The following is an 8,449-nucleotide window of genomic DNA, read 5'->3' as shown; positions in this document are numbered from 1 at the left end:
TGTCTGAGCTTCTCGCCTCAATCTGCTCCATGTCCCCATCCACACTACTGCTAGGTGATTTTAACATCCACGTGGACTCCAGCACCTGCACCTTTGCCGCTGAGTTTCTGTCACTATTGGAGTGCTTTAACATCACGCAGCATGTCCAAGGTCCCACCCACACTAAGGGCCACACCTTGGACTTAGTGTGTTCAGTGGGCACCGAACCTACCCATCTCCAGGTTTTAGATCTTGCTGTTGCCGACCATCATGCCATCTTGTTTTCTCTACCTATTCCCCTGCCGTTGCAGCGCTCAAAACGCACCATCACTTTCAGGAACATCAAGTCAGTGAGTGCACCTGCCCTACACACCATGGTAGCATCCCATCTCGCCCCCTATCCCCCTAATACCCCTGTTGATGACCTGGTAGCCTGTTACAACACTGCCCTACCGCTCACCCTTGATGCTCTGGCCCCTCTCAAAACCCGTACCGTCTCCTACACCTGCCCTGCCCCATGGTTCACTGCCGAACTCCGCTCCATGAAGGCTGCTTGTCGCCGGCTTGAGAGACTCATTAGAGGAACTGGTCTCACTGTCCACCGTGAGGCATACAAGGACCATGTAAGGGCCTACAAGGAGGCGCTCACCCGGACCAAAGCTCAATACTATTCAACCATAATCCACGACCAACAACATCAACCAAGAAAACTGTTTTCAACAATAAATAGTTTACTCCGCCCCATTGCTGCCCCACAACCTCATGGTGCTCGTGACCTCTGCTCGGACTTCCATGATTTCTTCCAGGCCAAAGTAAATTCCATCCACTTGCAGCTTAGCGCACCTGCCCCCCTGCTCCTCACACAGCTCGTACTCCAAGCGCCGCTGCTCCAACTGCACACTCCTCATACTGCCACCTCTCTGCTTTCGCCCCTGTGGATGCTGTCCAGGTGGCTAAGCTGGTCTCTAAGGCCAAGCCCTCCACCTGCTCTCTGGACCCCATGCCCACTGTCCTAGTAAAGGCAACATTACACACTGTTCTGCCCACCATCGTGGACATCATTAACTCCTCCCTGCTAACTGGCATCTACCCGACATCCTTCAAAACCGCCTCAGTCACCCCCATTCTGAAGAAACCCGGACTTGACCCAACTGACCTCAACAACTACCGGCCAATCTCCAACCTTCCCTTCCTTAGTAAAATCTTGGAAATAGCAGTCGCCGACCAACTCCACCATCACATGTCCAACCATGAGCTCTATGAACCCTTTCAATCTGCCTACCGGACCCACCACAGCACCGAGACTGCCCTGATCAAAATCACCAATGACCTCCTCATCGCAGCTGACTCCGGCTCCATCACTACACTAATTATCCTTGACCTCTCTGCAGCCTTTGACACCACCTCCCATAATATCCTCCTCACCCGCCTGTCTAAACTCCTTGGCCTCACTGACTCCACCCTCTCCTTCTTCCACTCATACCTCTCGGACCGGACACAGTTTGTCACACACGCTGGCTGCAGCTCCCCCTGTGCCTCTGTCAACCATGGAGTCCCCCAAGGCTCGGTGCTCGGTCCCCTTCTATTCACAATATACATCCTTCCGATTGGGGATATCATCCGCAGCCATGGTCTCTGTTTCCACTCCTATGCCGACGACACCCAACTGTACATCAGCACAAAACCTTCTGCCCATCTCCCCCCTCAGTCACTAATCAACTGCCTTCACGAAATTAAAACCTGGATGACCACCAACCTACTCAAACTAAACAGTGATAAAACTGAGCTCATGGTTGTGGCCCCCAAGGCACTGCTCGGGAAGGTTGGAGATCTGCTCCTCAACATCGACGGTTCCATCATCTCCCCATCCCTTCAGGTCCGCAACCTTGGTGTTGTCTTGGATTCAACCCTCTCATTTCAAAACCACATTAAATCCGTTTCAAAATCAGCCTTCTTCCACCTCAGAAATATTTCAAGACTCCGGCCATTACTGTCCGACTCTGTTGCAGAGAAGCTGATACATTGTTTTATTACCTCACGCCTGGACTATTGTAACGGACTCCTGTCCGGGGTTCCCAGCAAAACCCTGAACAGGCTCCAGTACATACAGAACTCAGCTGCCAGGGTTCTCACACGCACCAAGCCCTGGGAGCACATCACCCCCACTCTATTCAACCTCCACTGGCTCCCGGTCAAGTCCCGCATCACCTACAAACTCCTCCTCCTCACCTACAAATCCCTCCATGCCCTCTCCCCTCAGTACCTCACAGATCTCCTCCACCCATACATCCCGTCCCGCACCCTTCGATCCTCAGACTCCGGCCTGCTCTCCATTCCCCATTCATGCCTCCGCACCTTCGGGGACCGTGCCTTCAGTGTCGCTGCCCCCACTCTCTGGAACTCCCTCCCTGCAGAAATCTGCAACGCCCCTTCTCTCAACATTTTCAAATCAACCCTTAAAACTCATCTGTTCAACATCACCTTCCAACAATAACTCACTCCCCCCCCCCCCCCCCCAGTTACTGTTCCATTTCTGCCCCCTGTTTTATGTTTATGTTTTTTATGTCTTGTCCTTGTATGTTTCTTTGTAAAGTGACCTTGAGGTTATGAAAGGCGCTATATAAATTCAAGTTATTATTATTAAATTCAAGTTATTGAAGAGGGGGTCTCCCAGCCAGTGCTTAAAGGTGCAGAAGCTGCTGACTTGATGTTAATTCAACTAAGACTGAGAGAGAGGAGGGCAAACCCTCCAACCTTTCTTGAACTACTGCGTGAAATTCGCACAGAAGAAGAGTATGAAGCTTCCAGAGCAAAACTGAACCAATCAGTACGTACAGTCCATGCTAAGCTTCAAGTGGAAAACAAACAGTCAGAAATACAAAGTTTGAGAGCTGAAATTAAGGAAGTAAAATCAATGTTTGCAGCACTCTCCACACATTCCCATCAAGACAAAGATGAGAGAAATGAAAAACTGCCAGTTAGCTTAGAACCAGCTACAGAGACTAATTTGGATCCAGAAGTAGTAGCTCTGAAAAAACAAGTGCAACAGCTACAACAAAAAGTGAACTAAAAAATGTCCCTTCAGGCTGGAACTACAGCTACTGCAATGACTGTTAATATTCCAAACCCACCCTTAACTGATTCAGAGGAACGCTTCTGTTACCGCTGTGGGGAAAACGGACACATGGCAGGAAAATGCAGAAACCCTGAAAATCAAAACAAAGTGATTCAGAGACTTATTCAAGCTCTCAAAAAGGCCAAGACCAACACTACAGGTGAAGCTGCACCCAAGGACAATACATCCTGTACCGTAAGGAAGAGTGCAGTGGACATGCTCGACTCCTGTGGCATACCAGAAGGTTTAATAGGGCCGCCATCCTTAGAGCCAGTGAAAGTGAACGGTCACCTATGTGATGCACTATTAGACAGTGGATCTCGGGTTAGCATTATCTTTGAATCCTGGTACAGGAGATATCTGTCAGACACTCAGATTCACCCAGTGAAGAAACTTGACATCTGGGGCTTGGGTGACTCTAGTTATCCGTACCTTGGCTACGTAGTGGTAGACCTAGAGTTTCCGAAGAAAGTGGCAGGAACGCCAACTGCTATGTCCGCCCTGGCATTAATTTGTCCTGACCCACCAGATCCAGATCAAACACCTGTGCTCATAGGGACCAACACCAAAGCAAGCCTTGCTAAGCAGTTAGCTCAGCTGTGTGAAGATACAACTGGAGTGTTTGTGGCCCACACTTTCGGGATACGCAACACTTGCAATGAGAAAGAGAAAGAGATGAGGACTACAGAGCTGAAAGGAGAAGAGGATGATGAAGTCGGATGTGTGAAGTGGGAAGGCCCTGGACCCCTGACATTACCTGCAGGAAGCAGTGGTAAAGTCATCTGCAAGGTCGAGATAAAGCAGCCCTTACCCAATGAAATATTGATGGTCGAAGCCTCTCTCACAAACCCTCTGCCAGCAGGTGTATTGTTGCAGCCCATGGTGATACCAAGTATTGCTGTGGATGTTAATCAGTTCATAGTCCTAGTCCAGAACGAGTCGCTGAAAGATGCAACTATACCAGTTGGCACTGTGTTAGGTCATCTCTGTGTTACTGATGTTGTTATAACAGCATCAAAACAACAGCCAGCCAGTGAGTGAAGATTGTAATGCCAGTTCCATCGACTTTGGAGAGTCACCTATTCCGGAAGAATGGAAAACAAGGCTACGTCAGAAGTTGTCTAAGAGAGCAAGTCTTCTCTCTGGATGAACTGGATGTGGGACTCGCCAAGGAAGTGGAGTACACTATTCGTCTGTCAGATCCACGACCATTTCGTGAACCTTCCAGGTGCATCGCTCCAGCTGATATTGACGATGTGCGCCGTCATATCCAGAAGTTGTTGGCAGCAGGCATAATCAAAGAGTCTAAAAGTCCATATGCGTCACCTATAGTGATTGTAAGGATGTGCATCGACTACCGTACTCTCAACAGCACTTTTATACCAATAAAGGACTGGATTACCTAAAGCCAGTTGAGTAGCACTTGAAATGTTTGGCTCTATGAAACCTGATATACTTATATGATTCTGTTTTCTTCAAGGTTGTGTCTTCCTGGTCGAATGTACTTATTGTAAGTCGCTTTGGACAAAAGCGTCAGCTAAATGCAATGTAATGTAATGTAATAAAACAGCCGTACTGTGCCTGACCAATACACTACACCACACATCGATGAGGCTCTGGACAGCCTATCCGGTAGTCAGTGGTTTTCTGTCTTGGTTTTAAGGAATGGCTATTATCAAATAGCTATGAAGGCAGAGGACAAGGAAAAAACAGCTTTCATCTGTCCTCTAGGCTTTTACCAGTTCGAGAGGATGCCACAAGGCATCACAGGAGCCCCTGCGACTTTTCAACGACTAATGGAAAAGGCAGTCGGAGACATGAACCTACTCCAAGTACTGGTGTATCTGGACGATCTGATTGTGTTTGGGAAGACACTGGAAGAACATGAAGAACGACTCCTAAAGGTTTTGGACAGACTCCAAGAAGTAGGGCTCAAGATCTCCATTGACAAATGTCGATTCTGTCAAACGAGAGTCAAGTATGTGGGTCATATAGTCTCAGCTGAGGGTGTAGCAGTAGACCCAGCGAAGATTGAGGCTGTCACCACCTGGCCAAAGCCTACCAACTTGAAGACCCTACGATCCTTTTTAGGATTGTGTGGGTATTATCGCCGATGTATCCACAATTACTCTTCCATTGTCCGTCCCTTGACTGACCTCACTAAGGGATATGCCCCCACACAGCATGGGAGAAAACCAAAGAAAGGACAAAAAGATGTCTATCTGAATGAACGGGATCCATTTGGAGCGAGGTGGAATGACTCATGCTCTGAAGCATTTGAGGAAATAAAACTCTGCCTCACGACAACCCCGGTTCTGGCTTTTGCTGACCCAAACAAACCATATGTGTTACATGTGGATGCCAGCCTAGCCAGACTTGGCGCTGTTCTTAATCAGGAACATCCAGAAGGACTGAGACCAGTTGCATTCGCTAGCCGAAAACTGAGCCCTTCAGAAAAGAACTATCCCATTCATCAGTTAGAATTCCTGTCTCTAAAGTGGGCGGTGGTCAAAAAATTCCATGACTATCTATATGGAGCCCGTCTCACTGTACGTACAGACAACAATCCGCTGACTTATGTGCTTACCACAGCGAAGCTCAACGCTACGGGACATCGTTGGCTGTCGGATTTGTCAGTGTATGATTTTGACATTATCTACAGACCTGGCAGGAACAACATTGACGCTGATCTGTTATCAAGAATGGAACCAAGAGAAGGAGAGACTGAGTGGCATAACATCTCTCAAGCTGGAGTTAAGTCCATATGCCAGCGAATCGGTATCCTGGGCTCCGCTGGAGACTCTCCTAGGTACGTGGAACAGCTTGGAGCTCCACCTCACTGTGTACCTGATATATATCAATCAATCAATCAATGTTTATTTATATAGCCCAATATCACAAATGTTACATTTGTCTCAGTGGACTTTACAGTTTGTACAAAATATCAGTATGACAATACGACACCCTCTGTCCTTAGACCCTCACATCGTACAAGGAAAAACTTCCGAAGAAAAACCACAGTTTAAAGGGAAAAATGGGAGAAACCTCAGGGAGAGCAACAGAGGAGGGATCCCTCTCCCAGGACGGACAGACGTGCAATAGATGCCGTGTGTAAATTGAAAAGATAATAAGTTCCAAAAGTTTGGAAATGCATGTGTGTATAATAGGAAGATGAATCCACGAGGATATCCATCCAGGACCTATGATCCAGGACCACAGCCACGACTCAAGATCCAGAACAGAGGAGCGCAGGATCATCCATGACTCCGGATCCCGGCGTATATAGACACCAAAAAGAAAGAAATTTGGGGAAGCTGGGTTAATCGGAACATGAGAGTACACAGGTATAGACAGAGAGAAGGAAGAAGTAAAATGTCCCCCGACAAACTAAGCCTATATCAGCAAAACTAGGGGCTGAATCTAATCAGCTCTAACTATAAGCTTTATCAAAAAGGAAGGTCTTAAGCGCACTCTTAAAAACGGATAGGGTGTCTGCCGCCCGAACACAAACTGGAAGCTGATTCCACAAATGTGGAGCTTGATAAGAAAAGGCTCTGGCTCCCATTGTACTTTTAGAGACTCTAGGAACAACCAACAACCCTGCATTCTTGGAACGCAATGCCCTAGTAGGACAGTAGGGTATAATGAGTTCTTTAAGGTAAGATGGCGCCTGCCCATTAAGGGCTTTGTAGGCGAGAAGAAGAATTTTAAATTCTATCCTGTGTTCTATAGGGAGCCAGTATAAGGCAGCCAGAACAGGAGTAATGTGGTCCCTTTTCCTAACTCTGGTTAGTACACGAGACGCAGCATTTTGAATCAGCTGAAGCGACTTGACTGACTTCTTGGTACACCCTGATAATAAAGAGTTACAATAATCCAGCCTTGAAGTAACAAATGCATGGACTAGTTTCTCTGCATCGTTTTGAGGCAAGATATGCCTGATTTTTGCAATATTATGTAGATGGAAGTAGGCGGTCCTTGAAATTGATATTATGTGGGCGTTAAAGGATAAATCCTGATCAAATATAACACCAAGATTCCTTACAGTCTACCTGGAGGCCAAATTAATGCCATCCATAGTTAGTATATCCTTAGATAATTTGTTTCGTAGATTCTTCGGGCCAAGTACAATAACTTCAGTTTTGGTCGTGTTTAACATCAAAAAGTTTAAGGTCATCCACGTTTTTAAGTCCTTAAGGCAGACTTGAATTTTATTTAGATGATTAATTTCATCAGGCTTGATTGATAAATATAGTTGAGTATCATCCGCATAACAATGAAAGTTTACAGAATGATTCCTTATAATATTGCCTAACGGAAGCATATATAATGTGAACAAAATAGGTCCAAGCACTGAGCCCTGTGGCACTCCATGGCTAACTTTGGTTTGCGTGGAAGATTCATCATTGACACGTACAAACTGAGAGCGTTCAGATAGATAGGACCTAAACCCGTCTAAAGCAGTTCCCTGTATGCCAACTAAGTGCTCTAGTCTTTGCAATAAGATATCATGGTCGATAGTATCAAATGCAGCACTGAGATCGAGCAAAACAAGAATAGAGACACGTCCCTTGTCAGAGGCTATTAGAATGTCATTTGTGACTTTAACCAGAGCTGTCTCTGTGCTATGATGTGTTCTAAAGCCAGACTGAAAAGCTTCAAATAAATCATTGTTTTTTAAGTAATCACACAACTGTTTTGCGACCGCTTTCTCAAGAATTTTTGAGAGGAACGGAAGATTGGAAATAGGTCTATAATTGGCTAAAACCTCTGGATCGAGGTTGTGCTTTTTAAGAAGCGGTTTTATCACTGCTACTTTGAATGATTGTGGAACATAGCCTGATAATAAAGACATATTCATAATATTTAATAAATAAGTTCTAATTAATGGAAAAACTTCCTTCAACAGCTTAGTTGGAATTGGGTCTAACATGCACGTTGATGGTTTAGAAGAGAGAATCATTGAATTTAATTGTTCAAGGTTTATGGCTGAAAAGCATTCTAGTTTACTATCTAGTGTAATATTAGAACTTACGTTTCCGGGAGCTGTTGATAACACTATACTGGTCAAAGGCAAGAGGTCATTAATTTTGTTTCTAAGAGTAACAATTTTATCGTTAAAAAAGCACATAAAGTCATTACTACTGAGTGCTATGGGAATAGAAGGCTCAATCGAGCTGTGGCTTTCTGTCAGCCTGGCTTCAGTGCTGAAAAGAAATCTTGCATTATTCTTATTCTCATCTATTAATGAAGAGTAGTAGGCTGCTCTCGCTTTACGCAGTGCTTTCTTATATTCATTGAGAGTAATATGCCAAATTAAACGAGATTCTTCAAGTTTAGTGGAATGCCATATCC

The 8,449-nt window shown here is 45.7% G+C and overlaps 1 pseudogene; it reads right to left on the bottom strand.

Moving 5' to 3' along the window:
* Positions 1–6,524: 6,524 nt before the first annotated feature.
* Positions 6,525–7,421, bottom strand: LOC117542766 (annotated as a pseudogene).
* Positions 7,422–8,449: the final 1,028 nt, after the last annotated feature.

This window comes from Gymnodraco acuticeps, unplaced genomic scaffold, assembly GCF_902827175.1.
Source record: "Gymnodraco acuticeps unplaced genomic scaffold, fGymAcu1.1, whole genome shotgun sequence".
NCBI classification, from domain to species: Eukaryota; Metazoa; Chordata; class Actinopteri; order Perciformes; family Bathydraconidae; genus Gymnodraco; species Gymnodraco acuticeps.
The sequence above is the reverse complement of the archived record's forward strand: the minus strand, read 5'-3'. Positions and strand labels throughout refer to the sequence as shown.